The sequence below is a fragment of the Rhinolophus ferrumequinum genome, chromosome X (assembly GCF_004115265.2).
Source record: "Rhinolophus ferrumequinum isolate MPI-CBG mRhiFer1 chromosome X, mRhiFer1_v1.p, whole genome shotgun sequence".
NCBI lineage: Eukaryota > Metazoa > Chordata > Mammalia > Chiroptera > Rhinolophidae > Rhinolophus > Rhinolophus ferrumequinum.
Genome location: NC_046284.1, coordinates 14,636,326 through 14,651,521, shown reverse-complemented (window position 1 = coordinate 14,651,521; position 15,196 = coordinate 14,636,326).

The window sequence follows — 15,196 nt, the reverse complement described above, 5'->3', positions numbered from 1 at the left end:
GCTTATAAACAACAAAAATTTATTTCTCACAGTTCTGGAGGCTGGAAGTCCATGATCAAGGCACCAGATAGTGGTTCTCACATGGTAGAAGGGACTAGGGATTTCTCTGGAGTCTCTTTTATAAGGCATTAATCCCATTATTGTGAGCTCCACACTCATGACTTAAGCATCTCCAAAAGTACTCACCTCCTATTATCACCATCTTTGGGGGTTAGGATTTCAACACGTGAATTTTGAGGGGACATAAATATTCAGACCATAGCAACTAAACACTCGATTACTGTGAAGGAAAATGTGGTGGGTGGGGGAGGAAAGGAATTCTCTCTACTCCTTGAATTGGGAAGAGAGCCTTACCAAATGGAGGAAACAGTCTTTGTTAACAGAAGCAAACTTGATGAAATATGTATCAAATCTGATATTATCTTTCAAACTATGATTCTTCCAATTGAGCTAGTTTTTCAAACAGCTTGTTTGGCTTCAGAGACAAAACAATTGGCTAACTAACACAATTATTCTACTAGTTAGTGTCATGCAGATCAAGCCAACTGGTGGGATAAAATTATTTAATTTTCCACTGAAAAAGGGTAAAATTGCCAGATAATATGTGTGATGCAATTGCAAAGCTCTTAAAATCCAGTACTCCTTGCCCAGAGCTGCTGGGTTCCTTTGTTTGGTTGCATTGAAGAAAAATTTGTTTCTTGGAAATTACTAGCATAGGTGATTAAAAAAACACTATTTGTAATAACAATAAAGCATATTATGCATGGTATGAGACTTCAGTCTTGTGAACTTTTTATCTATCTTTGATGAGGTGTTTGAAAATGCAGGAGGGGGTACAGTAACAGAGCTAGAATTAGAAAAATTCTATTCTGCTTCATTATTTTTCTATTACTGGAGAAACTGGAGAAACAAATGTACAAAAATAAAGGTCAAGAAAATTAGACAACAGCCTCACAACTATGATGGCTGTGAAAACCAACAGCTTAGCTATCACTGGAGGAGGAACAAAGAGCTTTGAGCTGACCCCAAATCCCCATGTATAAAAATATGTCACTGTTTTTCATCTGTCTGGCAGCTCTACTTAAGTAACTGGGAATGCCACTTAAGTAACTTGTTTTGATTTGACCTGACTCAGAGCATGACCAGTGCAAGTTTTCCTGTTATTAAGGGATTTGTTAAAAACAATCAGCCACACTTGCATAACATTCCAGTTCCGTGAGGTGGTGATACCAACTGGAACCAATAAGAGATTGGCCAATAAATAAATTAAATAAATAAATAAATAATCTGTGGAATAAGATATTATTCATGGCAGTATTTGAAGAGCTCAAACATATTCCTCAGGATTTGAAAAGCATGTGCAGGGCTATGAGTATACGAGGTCAGACAATTAAGTTTGAGAACTCATCCTAGAAAAAGTGCTACATACCTCATGGCTGAATATCACTGTGGTCACCTTCGACATACTCCCCCTGGGAAGCTATGCACTGATGCCAGCACCCTTCAAAGCAATTTTGGAACTCTTTCTGGAATGGCCATTAAAGCTGTCGTCATATTACCTTTGATGTCCTGAATGTCATCAAAATGTCTTCCTTTCAATATTTCCTTTATCTTCGGGGAAAGAAAGAAGTCATTGGGGGCCAGATCAGGTGAGTAGGGAGGGTGTTCCAATACAGTTATTTGTTGACTGGCTGAAAACTCCTTCACAGACAGTGCCCTGTGAGCTGGTGCATTGTCATGATGCAAGTGCCATGAATTGTTGGCAAAAAGTTCAGGTCATGTAACTTTTTCACGCAGCCTTTTCAGCACTTCCAAGTAGTAAACTTGGTTAACTCTTTGTCCAATTGGTACAAATTCATAATGAATAATCCTTCTGATATCATATAAGATAGCGATATTGTTGCAACAAGTTCACGAACTTAATTGTCAGACCTCGTATCCAGGTAATACATGAGAAACACCTAAACTCTCATTTCTAGATGACCTTGAGGTTCTGCACAAGCAGGAAGTGAAGGTGAACACAGATTTGTAAATTGACTTCCAGAAGATAGAAGACTTGCCCCAACAAATTCACAGAGCCCTTTAGCAAAGGCTGGGAAACATATTGATTCAAGGCATATAAGGAAATTAAATCATCACTTACAACTAAGCTAATAAAATAGAGACTTCATGGCCACATACAACAAAAAATACAGGTGTTGCAGATTTAATTTAGAAAAGTCACTAAGCAAACAAACAATAAAAGTAAGAAAAACTGAGTAACAACAATAAATCCTTTTGGAAAATGGTATCTGATTTCTGGAATTTCACATTATAATATTTAAAATGTCTAGCTTTTAACAAAAAACAACATATGAGGCATATAAAGAAATAGAAAAGCATGTACTATATACCAGAACATAAGCAATATATAGAATCTTTACCCATACGAAGCCTAGATTTTAGACTTACTAGATAGATTTTAAATGACATAGAACAAATATGTTCAAAGAACTAAAGAAAATCATATCTAAAGAATTAAAGGAAAGTATGAGAATGATGTCAAACCAAATAGAAAATATCGATAAGAGATATAAATTATGAAAAAAAAAAAATTGAAATTCTGGGGCTGAAAAGCCCAATAACTGAAATGAAGCCTGTCAACAGACAGGCTTAACAGCAGACAGCAGACTTGAGCTGTCAGAAGAAAAAAAATCACAAACACACATAAGTCAATTGAGAGTATCCAATCTGAAGACCAGAAAACAAAAGAATTCAGAAGAATGAACAGAGCTTCAGAAACCTTTGGCATGCCATTAAACACACCAACAAACATAATGAGAGTACCAGAAGACTAAGAGAAAGGGGCAGAAAGAATATTTTTAAAAAATGGCTGAAGACTTCCCAAATTTGGTGAAAAATATTAATCTAAACAGCTAGGAAGCTCAATGAACTCCAACTAGAAAAGCTGAACAACATGCACACCTAATGGAATCATAGCTAAACTTGTCAAATAACAAAGACAAAGCAAGAGAATCATGAAAGTAGCAAAAGTGAGCTCTAGTTAGAAGGGATACTCCGTAACATTGACAGCTTATGTCTCAGCAGAAAACATGGAAGCTGAATAAAATAAACTATCAACAAATCTATCCTTCAAAAATAAAGGATAAATTACAACATTCATTCATAAACAAAAACTGAGAGTGTTGCTACCTCACATACCCTATAAGAAATACTAAAGCGAGTCTTTCAGGTATAAATGAAAAGACTGAGAGTAACTTGAAATGAGAGTAACTTGAATTCATATGAAGAAATAAAAAGCACTGGTAAATGTAACTCTACAAGTAAGTAGAATATAAATATATTTTTGTTTGTAAAGCTTTCCTCCCTCCTATTTGATTTGATTTAAATGACAATTGCGTAAAGTAATAGTTATATAACCTTGTTGATAGGCACAGAATTTAGAAAGGTATAATTTGCCTGATAACAGCACAAAGATGAAGAAAGGAGAAGGAGCGATAGAGGAACAAAGATTTTTATTCTATTGAAATCAAAATGGTATTAGTCTGATCACATTGTTATAAATTAAGATGTTAATTGTAATCTTCAGGACAACTATTAAGAAAATAAGACAAATACAATGGTTAAAAAAATACATTTGAAAGTAACTTTAACACACACAAAAAAACATAGTAATGGAGGGATGAAGGCACACCAAAGACATAAGACATACAGAAAACAAATAGAAAATGACAGACATAAATCCTAACTTATTAATTACATTAAATATAAATAGAATAAATATGCCAATTAAAAGGTAGAGGGAAGTTAATACCACACTTTCCAAAATGGATAAAACAACTAGTTAGAGGGTCAACAAGGAAATAGGAAACTTGAATACTATAAACTAGCTAGACTTAGACATTTACAGAACACTCCACCCAGCAACAACAGAATACATATTCTTCTTAATTTCACATAGGACATTAACAACACTCCCAAATAATGAATGTATCAAAGAACTTACAAGAGAAATTTTAAAAATACTTTGAAAAAAATGAAAATGAAAATACAGCAACCCAAAACTTATGGGATTCGATGAAAACAAACTTTATAGGGACATTTGTAGCTCTAAATACCTACATTAAATAAGAGTTTTATGACTTCAGGTCTTACATTTAAGTCTGTGATCCATTTAAAAAAAAAACAAACTTTTGTTTTCATTAAACAACTAGATGTACACAGATTTCAATGTCAAATAGATTTTCAAGGCTTATAATGAAAATTAGCAGTTTCTTATCCCACTCAACATCCAATGACAATTCTTGCTCCCAGAAGTATAATCATTGTCGAATCTTTTTAGCGGATTCTCTTGGTGTTTACCTCATTTTTCTAAATAAGCTACTTTACTATTTTAAAAAAAATTATTAGTTATATTTTAGTGTATTGACTATCTACTAAAATATGAAGATATAATGGCTTTATACACCCCTGATACACACTTTATTCAAATTTTTTATTAAATCAAAAGTTTATATTTTTATTAACAGTTAATCGATATAGGGTATGACAATTATGTTTTCTTTGGATCTGTTTGTTTTTTCTAGAGTTAATAATTACTTTCTTTGTCCTTTCTGGTTTTTATGAACTGTCATTATTCTATCCCCAAATCCTTTGCCAATGTAAAAGAGTCAAATACATCATTACATGTCTACATTCAAAGACATCAGATAATCTAGCAGGTCATTGTTTTCTCCCCCATGTTGTGTCTTTCTTGAGGCCTTCTGTTCTTCTGCCCTACTCTAGACTAATTGCTTTCTGTGACTAAAATTTCCTTTTCATCATCATCCTAAGAATTCCCTTAATTTTGTCCCGCATTAGATTCTAGTTTTCCTGAACACTGCATATTTCTCTTTCATGATTTACTTCTCTCTCTCTCTCTCTCTCTCTCTCTCTCTCTCTCTCTCTCTCCCTCCCTCCCTCCCTCCCTCCCCGTCTTATAGCTTCCTGAGAAAAAATATATATACAAGGAATACATATGTTATACATAGTTTGGGAGGGTGCAGAATTCTAGGGTGCAAATTATTTTCCCTGAATTTTTTCTTCTCCCACCCCCAGCTTTATCGTGATTTAATTCACATAAAAATTATGTACATTTAAGAAGGACAACATGAGGATTTGATACACTTACATATTGAAAAATGATTCCTACCGTAGGATTAGTTAACACCTCCATAACTTCACATAATTACAATTTTTAAAACTTTTTTCCACAGATAGTTTTATTTTTTTTCTTTCCCCCTTTTAAATTTTCAATTACAGTTGACATTTAATATTATTTTATATTAATTTTAGGTGTACAGCATAGTGGTTAGACATTTATGTAGTTTAAGAAGTGATCCCCCTGAGTAGTCTAGAACCCGCCTTGCACTATACATATTTGCCATATCATTGATTATATTTCCTATGCTTTACATCCCCATGACTATTTTGTAACTACCACTATTTTGTATTTCTTAATCCCTTCCCCTTTTGCACCCAGCACCCTAAACCCCTCCCATCTGGAAACCATCAAAATGTTCTCTGTATCTATGAGTTTACTTCTGTTTTGTTTGTTTATTTTGTTCTTTAAATTCCACATATAAGTGAAATTACATGGAATCTGTCTTTCTCTGTCTAACATTCTCCACTCAGCACAATACCTTCCAGGTCTATGCATGCTGCAGATGGCAAGAACCCATTCCCTTCCATGGCCGAGCAATATTCCATTGTATATATGTACCACCTCTTCTTTATTCATTCATCCATCGATGGACACCCAGGCTGCCTCCAGATCTTGGCCATTGTAAACAACGCTGCAGTGAACATATGGATGCACAGGTCCCTCGAAGTAGCGTTTTGGGCTTTTTCAGATAAATACCCAGAAGTGGGATTACTGGGTCCTTCTTTGTCTCTTGTTATAGCTTTTGTTTTAAGTCTATTTTTTCTGAGATAAGTATTGTTACCCCCAGCTTTTTTTGTTTGTTTCCATTTTCATGAAATATCTTTCCCCATGCATTACTTTAAATCTCTGTGTGTCTTTTAATCTGAAGTGAGTTTCTTGTAGGCAGCATATGTAAGGGTCTGTTTTCTTCTCCATTCAGCCAACCTATGTCTTTTGATTGGAGCATTTAGTCCATTTACATTGAAATTGTTGATAGATACGTAGTTATTGCCCACTTTATTCATATTTTTATTGTTTCTTCTTCTTCTTCTTCTCTCCTCCTCCTCCTCCTCCTCCTCCTCCTCCTCCTCCTCCTCCTCCTCCTCCTCCTTCTTCTCCTTCTGTTTCTCCTCCTCCTCCTTCTCTCTCCCTTTAATATTTTTTTTGTAATACTGGTTTGGTAATGATGGCCTCATTGGCCTGGGAAGCCTCTTTATCTGTCCTTCAATTCTGAATGATAGCTTTGCTGAGTAGAGTCATCTTGGTTGTAGGTCCTTGATTTTTATCACTCAATATTTCCTGCCAATCCCTTCTTGCCTGCAAAATTTTTGTTGAGAAATCAACTGACCGTTCTATGAAGTTCCCTTGTAGGTAACTACACATAATGCTTTTCTCTTGCTGTCTTTAAGATTCTTTCCTTGTCTTAACCTTTGCATTTTTATTACAATGTGCTTTGATGTGGGCCTGTCTGGGTTCATCTTGTTTGGAACTCTCTGTACTTCCTGGGCTTGTATGTCTATTTCCTTCACCAGGTTAGGGAAATTTTCCATCATTTTTTGTTCAAATAGGTATTCAATTCCTTGCTCTCTCTCTTCTTCTTCTGACACCGCTATGGTGCAAATGTTGGCACACTTGATGTTGTCCCCAAGGCCCCTTTAAAGTATCCTCATTGTTTTGGATTTTTATCTCCTTTTTGCTGTTCTGGTTGGGTGTTTTCTACTACCTTATCTTCTAAATCACTGATTCAATCCTCTGATTCATCTAATCTACTGTTTTTCCCCTCTAATGTATTCTTCATTTCAGGTATTGTTTGTTTAATTTCTGACTTTTTAAAATGTTTTCTATCTCCATTTTTATATTTCTTGTCTCTTTGTTGAAGTTCTCCCTGAGATCATTGAGCATCCTTATAACTAGTGTTTTGAACTCTGCATCTGATAGATTGCTTGTCTCCATTTTGCTTAGTTCTTTTCCTGGAGCTTTGTTCTGTTCTTTCATTTGGGACATGTTTCTTTGTCTCCCCATTTTGGCTGCCTCCCTGTGTTTGTTTCTATGTATCATGTAGGGCTGCTATGTCTCTCAGTCTTAGTAGAGCGGCCTTATATAGTAGGTGTCCTGTGGGGCAGGACACCTACTACAGAGATAAAGTATCAAAGTTATTTGAAATATGCACAAACTTTTCATGGTAAGACCAAAGTATTGTTTATTTTGTACTTTGTGCTAAATGTTATATATTTGAGTTATTTATTCAATACCCCCAACTTTCCTCATGCAGAGCCTTTGCTGTCTGAACCTTTCCTTTCCTTATCTCTGTCAATCACTAGTCTATTCTGTTCCCTATACTTTTATCTTTTCCAGAATGTTACATAAACAGAATCTTACAATTTGTGTCCCTTTAACGCTGAGTTCATTTACATAGCATAATGTTTTGAAGTATATCCAAGTTGTACGTATCAATAATCTGTTTCTTTTTGTTGCTGAATAGTCAGTATTCTATAGTACATATGTGCTAGCTTTTTTACCCATTACAGTTGATTGGCATGTAAGGTTTTCCAGTTTGGGCAGTCATGAATACTGCTGCTGTAAGCATCTATGTATAGGTTTCCATGTGAACACAAGGGTACATGTTTTTCTTGACTAAATCCCTAAATGTTGAATTGTTGAGTCATTCAGAAAATATATGTTTACCTTGGTAATAAAACTGGCTGACTGTTTTCCAGAATGGCTGTACCATTTTGCATTCCCACCAGCAATGTGTGAGTGTCCCAGTTTCTGCCCATCCTTACCAACCCTATGTGTTGTCTGAAGAGACACTCTATGTCCAAAGATTATAAGACTTAATATAGTTAAGATGTCAATCTCCCTAAATTGATCTGTAGTTTTAACACAATCTCAAACAAAATCCCAATGTGATTCTTTGTAGACATAGACAAGCTATTTCTAAAATGTATATGGAAAGGTAAATAAATTAGAATAGTCTAAAAACTTTAGAAAAATGGGATCTTTTGAAAAGCTTAACCATACTATCATTAACAGACCAAAAAATAAAAGTAAGAATAATTCCTTAATATCATCAAACACCCAATCAGTGCTCAATTTCCCAACTTGTCTCATAAATGTTTACTTTGCATTGTGTTTGCATTGGTAACTAAACAAGTTCCATAGAATGCAATTAGTTATTAGAAAAGAAAATTAAAGATCAGTAAATCACATGAAGATACACATAAGCATCTTTTAAAAATGTTAGAAAATTGAATGGATAGATCTATTAAAAGGATAATATATTATGACCAAGTGGGGTAATCCCAGGAATGCAAAGGTTATTTAACATTTGAAAATGAATTAATATAATTCACCAATGGAGGGAATAAAGGAGAAAAAAGACATATCATTTCAATAGACACAGAAAAAAGCATTTGATAAAATTGAACAACAGTTCATGAAAACTTCTCAGCAAACTAAGAATGAAAGGTACTTTCTAAATTTGATAAATGGTATTGATGAAAATTTTTAGCTTACTTCAGTTAGTGATAAATTATTGAATGTTTACCTCTAATATCAGAAATAGGACAAGAATGTCTACCTTTCCTACTTTTTTCCTACATTTTATTGGATGGCTTAAACAGCAAGAAAAAATATGCTTATAACAATATCAATACATAAGTTAGAAATACAATTACCAAAATGTCACAGAATTTGACACATGACTCCAAAATATTTTTCAAAGAAATCAGAGATATAAAAATTATTTAATCTTATTTAGATGTCAACTCTCCCATAATTGTTCTGTAGATTCAATGTAATCCAAATCAAAACCAAAGCAGGATTTTTAAAAATTAGAAATTGACAAGCTGACTCTAAAATTAACGTGGTGACTCCAGGTTCCAAAACAGCCCAAACAATTTTCACAAAAAAGAACAAAATTGGAAGACTTAAATGATCTGTCTTCAATAAATATGATAAATCTACATTAATCAAGGCAGTGTGGTATTGGCATAAGAATAAACAAATAAGAACATAATAGGCAATCTAGATCTAAACCAACACAAACATAAGTCGATTGCTTTCCAACAAACATGCTAATGAACTTCAATGGAAAGAAGAAAATCTTGTCAACAAATGGTGCTGGAACAACTGGATATCTATATTAAAACAAATGCCAACTATCTTACACCGTACATTAAAAATAATTTGGAATTGATTACAGACCTAAATAAAACAGCTGAAACAAAAAGGTTTCTAGAAGAAAATATCTCATAGACCTTAGGGTTAACCAAACTTTCTAAGGAAACAGCATTGTTCTTAAAAGAATACCAAATAAATAAATTGAACTTGATATAAAAAACTCTACACATTAAAAGAAACCATTAGAAAATAAAAAGGGAAATCATAGACATGAGAAACATATTTCTAATGCATACATCTGATAATGGATTTGTATCTGAATATTTAAAAAACTCTTACAAATCAATGATAACAAACAAAAATTGGAAAAATATTTGAACAAATACTTCACAAAAGAAGATATGTGAATAGCCAATTAGTTCATGAATGGATACTTAGGATTATTATATAGAAAAATGTAAATTGAGCCGAAATGAGATACCACATTGGAATTGCTTATATTAATGAAAATACAAGGTCTTGGCAAGGATATAGAAGAACTGAAACTTTCATATGTTGATGTTGGAGCGTAGAATGGTGTTTCCACTTTTGAAAAAAAAATAGCATTTTGAATAAAATTAAAGCTGTATTTGACACTATGGCACAGCAATTCTCCTAGGTATTAACCCAGGAGAAATTCATTGAGCGCGCTCTCTCTCTCTTTGTCTCTCTCTCCTCTCTCTCTCTCTCTCTTTCTCTCTTTCTTTTTTATCCATTATGGCTGCCATCTTCCCAGAATCAGCTCTTCCTTCAAACTTCATCTTGTTGTGATCCATCTAGGTTTTCTAGTTAAAGAAGAGAGAGATCAGGCAACCAAATAAAATACAACTTCAATGACCAAGGGTGCTAATTCTCAAAGGAAAGCAATTCACCATCCATGTGCATCTGCTGGAAACTAACTGTGAACTAGATTTTTCATAATTAGATAAGCATCTCTCACACAGTCACCTCTACTTTTTTCTTCCCTTAGTTTGGTGTAGATTTGCATAAAGGACTTTTAAGTGAGGGATAAACTTGGGAATGATATTGAAATCTCAGGCATACATTTGCAGCTCACTGAGATTTCCCACTGGTAGCTTAATTCATGCCCCAATAGTTTATTTAACATATTTTTGTTCTTGAAACACAGTGTCATCTGTTTGAAACTATTGTTTTAGTTGTTCAGTGAGTTCTTGCCTGAATAATTTGACATACTCAGCAGCTCTGTTTAAAGAAAGGACTCTGTTTAAGGTCTTTTCTTCTTTAGAGGCATAATGTGTGTCAGAGGGGAATTAGGAAGGAATTACCTTTGTTTAATGAATACTAAAGTAGAAAAGGATTAAACATCTCTACAAATAGCCAGATCCCCTGGGCCTCTTGACTTTAAAGATTGTGGAAGGTAATTATATACTGTAATTAAATTATTTTAATTCAATTTCCAGCTTTGTTTCATGAATAGAAAATATTTCCTGTTCTGAATAGGAAATACCTTTATTTCAGCTAAATCCTCCTTTAGGACAGAAGAGAATTTGTCATTTAAATGTAAGCAACAAGGGACAAAGTAAATTTCAAAAAAAAAATCCTGTTTTGATCTCTCCTAGTCTATAAATTTTTGGATTAAATTTAGCATTTGTAAGTAACGTTATTGGCACAAAACTCAGTTAAGCCTTTTAAAACTTGGCTCAATATAAACATTCAACAATTGTAGACTAAAGAATACAGACTTGGGTGGCTGGTTGTCTTAGTGATTAGAGCGCAGTGGTCATAACACCAAGGTCGCCGGTTTGATTCCCACATGGGCCATTGAGCTGCTCCCTCCACAACTAGATTGAAAACAACAACTTGACATGGAGCTGATGAGTCCTGGGAAAAACACGCTGTTCCTCAATATTCCCCAATAAAAAGAGAAAAAATAAAAGAATACAGACTTGCTGCTTTGTGATTTTCTTACCAGTTGTCAAGAGGCACTTACATATCAATTTTAAGATAAGAGTTTATAAAATAACTAAACTCATTTCTTATTGCCATTTTAATTCTTAGTAGAGCATAGAAAGTCATTGGGATATAATGGAATGATTGAAGAAATGCATGACTGAATCCTGACTTCTTTAGCTGTACCCTTGGGATAAATTGGTTCAAACTCTCTGAATCTAAGTTCCCTCATTTGCACAATGAGGAGTAGGGTTAGATGACTTCTAAGGATCCTTTCCACTCTAACATTCTGTAGGCCCCCAATGACAACAAACAACCATGAAAGTAAGAGGGCAGGTAGTCTAACTGTAGTTTACAGATGAGGAAATTGTGATTCAGAGTTTAAGAGACTTGTTCACAATGCCACATCTAGGACTTGGAGTAGCTAAGATTCTGAATCAGAACCCTCTGATGCTTGGTCCTGGATTCTTTGGGCTGTATGATACTCACTTCTGTGACTAACTCTTTATAGTCCTGAAAAGAAAAAAAACATAATACTGTTCCTTTCTGTGATTGACTGTGTACAACTCCAAGTCAATGGTAGAGAAGAGAATGCTGTGGGCACTTGTAAAGACTAGTAACACTGCAAGTAAGGGCAACCAAGAACCCTTCAATGACTAGACTTTGGAGCTATAAATCAAGTTTGTGGACAGTTCAAAAGAAAATAAATAGAGGATGGAACCATGAGTTTGGGAAGAGAACTACTCCCTTTTTAAAAGATCCTCAAGGGTTAATATTTCACCCCCTACCCTGTATATATTCTTTGGAACATTGGTTTGACTTCATGTCTCTTTCCCTTTACTAAAAATAATCCTTTTATGAAGAAAGATTACATCATATTTATTTCTGTACCCCTAGCACCTAGCTCAGTGTCTGGCACCAAGTAGACTGAATGAATATAAGGAAGTATTTAGGGATGGTGTTGTGGGAGACAATTCATCTTTTTTTTTTTTTTTACAGGACTTTATTGGGGAACAGTGTGTTCTTCCAGGACTTTTTTCCAAGTCAAGTTGTTGTCCTTTCAATCTTAGTTGTGGAGGGTGCCGTTCAGCTTCAAGTTGTTGTCCTTTCAGTCTTAGTTGTGGAGGGCGCAGCTCAGCTCCAGGTCCAGTTGCCGTTTTCTAGTTGCAGGGGGTGCAGCCCACCATCCCTTGCGGGAGTCCAACCAGCAACCTTGTGGTTGAGAGGACGCGCTCCAACCAACTGAGCCATCCAGGAGCTCAGCGGCAGCTCAGCTCAATTTTAGTTGCAGGGGGCAGAGCCTACCATCCCTTGCGGGACTCGAGGAATTGAACTGGCAACCTTGTGGTTGAGAGCCCACTGGCCAATGTGGGAATCGAACCGGCAGCCTTCGGAGTTAGGAGCATGGAGCTCTAACCGCCTGAGCCACCGGGCCGGCCCAACAATTCATCTGTTATCAAAACAGCAGCAATAGCTATCAGCTAGTTAATATTTATCCAATACCTACTACATGCCAGACATTCTTCTAGGTGATACAAGGAACCTAATAGACACATAGCTCCGCCCTCATGGAGCTTACATTCTAATGGAGGAAACAAGAAAATACATGAAAAGAAGTGAACAGGTTGTATTTAGATGTTAATAAGTGAAATGGAGAAAAATAAAGGATGGAAAAGAGGACACTGAGTGTTAAAGTATGGGATTATATCAAAACAGGGAAGACAGGAAAGGGTTCATTGAACAGGTCACATTTAAACAGACTGGACATGTTTGCCAACAGTGGACTAGAAGCTTCACATGCATGTGTTAGTTTCCTAAGACTGTCATAACAAAGTACCAAAACCCGGGTGGCTTAAATAATACAAATGTATTGTCTCTGGAAGCTAGAATTTCAAGATCAAGGTGTAAATGGGGTTGGTTATTTCTGAGGGCTGTGACAGGAGAATTTATTCTATGCCTCTCTCCTTGGCTTATAGATGACCATCTTTTCCCTATGTCTCTTTTTGTTTGTTTGTTTGTTTTTGTTTTTTGGATTTTTTTAATTTTATGGGGGAATATTGGGGAACAGTGTGTTTCTCCAGGGCCCATCAGCTCCAAGTCATTGTCCTTCAATCTAGTTGTGGAGGACGCAGCTCACCTCCAAGTCCAGTTGCCATTTCCCATCTTTAGTTGCAGGGGGCGCAGCCCACCATCCCATGTGGGAATTGAACCGGCAACCTTGTGGTTGAGAGCTCGCGCTCTAACCAACTGAGCCATCCAGCAGCCCCACCCTATGTCTCTTCACATGCATCTTTCCTCAATGTCCAAATTTCCCCTTTTTATGAGAACACCAGCCATAGTGAATTAGGGCCCACTCTGATGACCTCATTTTAATTGATTGCATGTATAAAGACCCTATTTTCAAATAAGGTCACATTCTGGTACTGGAGGTAAAAATGTCAACATCTGAATTTTTGGGGAGGTAGGACAGAATTCAACCTATAAAGTATGTTATTTTATTTAATCCTCACAATAACTCCATTGCTAAGCATACAGGGATGAATGACACTTCCTTTTTTTCGTTCATCCATGGATGGAAAAAAATAAAGCAAATATACAGATAAATTTCATATGGATGATATGAATAGGAAGAAACACGTGGAAGAATACCTAACCATTACTTGGGTAGAATCAGAAGTGCTGTTGAAGGCTACTTGGGAGAGGGTATACCTCACCTTGAGAAGCAGGAGAATTTAGCTATATAAAATGTGGAGGGCTGGTAGTAGAAAGACGGAACTATTCAAGCCAGGGGAGCACCTTATAGAAATGCTAGCAGGAGACACAGAGTATGGAGTGTTTGGGGAAACATGGATATGAATAAAACCATTTTTACTGGGTATGTTAAGTTCTACAGTTAAGCCAAAAAAAGAAAAAATTTCAGCTTGCCTTTAAAGTTTTGCAAATGTGACTGCATTCAAGAAGGACCATGAGAGTGATACAACCTGCCAGCTTAATGAAGTTTCTAAATTGCTTCTGAACAAAATTAATAAGTGAGGATACCAGCCCAAATCATTTGGACAGAACAGACTTTAGCTCACACACAAAGCTCCAAGAAATGCAGGGATACTAAAACATTTGAATAGAGCAATATTGATAATGGTGGTTAAAGAACTGTTTATTCTTTCCCTGGATACCTTTTCTCATTGGTTATTTCAAAGTCAATATCAGAACCTTTCAGAGCAAAATTAAAACCTTGGGGCTAGGTGGCCATTTGGCAAATCCTCCTATGTATATCTTAGTAAACCCAAGTGGATAGAAACAAAATAAACTTAATTCCAGTGTAAAGTTTACTTACCCTTTGAGGAAGGTGATGCTAAATATTAGTATTGAGTAAACTCAAATTCTCTTGCTGATCATCTCAGATGTGCACCAACTGGCAAAATCAAGACTGAACTTTCTCATTTCTGGTTTCAGAATGTATTTTATCAATAAGGTAAAAGGCATAAGAAATAATGAGGCCCACATGTACAAAGTCCTTTCTTGTTTGCAAAGCCTTTTCACAGCTGTCGTTTCAAATGGCCTTTACATCTATTCTGTGAGAACTGCAGGATAGAGATGATGATTCTCATTTCGTAGAAGAGAAAAACGGGCTCTGGGAGTTGATGTTTTGAATGTTACAATCAGGGATGGGGCCAGCAATAGCACTCCAAAGTTTGAACATAGCAAAGAATGGATGTGTCTTAAAATGCTATGCTGTTAAGCAACTGTACCCTAACACTCTGATTTCCCCAAAAGTCTTAGCCCTAAGAGTCTATGAACTCCTACAAAGCTGAAATGTAATAACTTTATATCTTACGGGCACAATTGTCAACCAGGATAACATCATGACCGGGGGTGCCAAAAAAATGTATACAAATGGACACTTTGGTTAACGTTGCTCAAGCAATAGTTCACAGTAATCAG